This window comes from Asparagus officinalis, chromosome 5 (assembly GCF_001876935.1).
Source record: "Asparagus officinalis chromosome 5, Aspof.V1, whole genome shotgun sequence".
Classification (NCBI taxonomy): domain Eukaryota; kingdom Viridiplantae; phylum Streptophyta; class Magnoliopsida; order Asparagales; family Asparagaceae; genus Asparagus; species Asparagus officinalis.
The window spans coordinates 32416014-32417961 of NC_033798.1; the positions used below are offsets into that span (position 1 = coordinate 32416014).

The 1948-nt window shown below is 39.5% G+C and overlaps 1 long non-coding RNA gene across 1 annotated transcript; it reads right to left on the bottom strand.

Annotated features, from left to right (window-relative positions):
- On the bottom strand, positions 418-930 carry LOC109840568. The gene is made up of 3 exons (XR_002246945.1): positions 878-930; positions 546-781; positions 418-448 (listed from the first exon to the last, which is right to left on the bottom strand). It is a non-coding gene; the product is annotated as an uncharacterized LOC109840568 (long non-coding RNA).

Below are 1948 nucleotides of genomic sequence, written 5' to 3' on the forward strand. Positions count from 1 at the left end.
CATATCATTAACCCATAACATATAAATTATACTCAACGTAAAAGCTAATATATTATATACCTCAAGCTCTAATTGATGATAATGCTGGTTGAATGTCCTGGAGCCCCCGTGATGCTCGTAACTGCGAGGCGCGTTGCGATTCCTCCTTGCTATTTCAGCTTGAGCCTGCAAAACAATGTCAATTCGAAACAATATAAAAATTCAAACAATAAATTAAAAATATATACTTCAATAATACCTGAATTTCAGCCGTGTCCCAGTAACTGCAAAGTGCAAAAAAATCTACTCCATCTACACGCGTGTCAAGATGCCAGTATCGCTCCCAATCTTCTGTTATTTGGACAAAATATTCTTTCTTTAACTCAAACCACCATCTCTTGAACGATACATTGATTTTCCCGAAGCAGTACGTCCAAGCACAAATATTATCGTCAAGAAAGAAAAATCGCTTCAACATATAAAGAAAAAGTAGATACAAATCAGTGTATTAAACATAATAATAAACTAATAACTAATAATGATGAAAATTAAAATAAATGACTCACACATATATATCTCCAACAAGCCACCAGCGCATCAATCCGCTGCGATTTCCACGTCAAAAATATGTTGAAGAAATCGTGTCTCCTGGCTAAAGCGGCAAGGAAATTGTTGAAAGCATTGGCAAAGGCCCCAACAGGCACTCCGTTTTCCCATCGGATCACAGCCCTCCGATTAATATCAGGGATGAGGTTCGATTCCTTAGTAGCATTGCGGCCGCGTCTAGGAGGTCGCTCGGTACCTGCGAAACAAAGAATCGAATGAAACAATGAATCAATCTATATTTGCGAAAAAAAATTAAAATAATAACCGATAAACTATAAAAATTCATTCATACCTTTCAGTTCGAGGCATCTACGCTTTGCTTGTTCGTACCTTTGCTGCGCGATGTGGCGCATAGCATGATAAGAATCCCAATCATCCCTCACTTTAGCCGGACCGTGGACTCGCTGATCTGTAATAGAATCTGGCGGTAGTGCCGCAGCCTCTAAAGCTACGCTATACGGCTCAAATCTCCTCTCCTCCAATACATCTGCATGCGGTGGCGGTGGTATCTCCGCATGCTGTGTAGGATCAGCCTGTGTCTCCACGTCATGTGGAGCATCTCTGCGTGATGTGTCCTGTGGCTGCGAGTCATGTGTAGCATCTCCTCCTCCTGTGTAGTAAATGTTAAAAATATATTAGGCTCATGTTAATAGTTTATAGAAATGTACAAATATAACAAATAAATAAAAATACCTGACGTAGAGGCATGTGCGTCGCCTCCAGAATGTCTACCAAAAATTCTCTCAAGCGCTTTCTTACGTAATCCTTTTGTCATCTATACTTTGAAAACATAATGAATATCCAACAAAAGTATATAATGCAAATAATTAATAAAATAGCACATGGCAACAGAATCGCGTGTACATGATGTCCAGTTAAACAGATAATACAAAGGCAATAATGTAATACATGACACACTGTGTTACATGATAACCAGTCAAACAGATGATGTTGAGGCTCTACTCTGCGATCGTGTACGGATAGCCTGCGACCGTGTGCGTGCCAATGAAAGGACTGTTCTTATAGTTTTATCGACTCCGCTGCGGACAGGTTTTTTTCCTTTACACCTTGGCTCACATATAATCGTAGGTATATCAGGGCGTGCTAGTGCAATTTCATCGTCCAGATTATTATTTTGTGTCAATGAAAACTCCTCGGTTATTTCGTCGGCCAAGATAACCTCCTCATCGTGATCTTCGTCAGACACGACTTCATGAATGTAGGCTCTAGGTGGATTCTTAAGGATAACCCATTCGTCATTTTTCATTATATCTTTGACATAAAAGCACTGTTTGGCGTGAGTAGCTAACATGTATTTTTCAGACTGATATATTTCCTTGTTAAGATTAACGATTGTGTAACC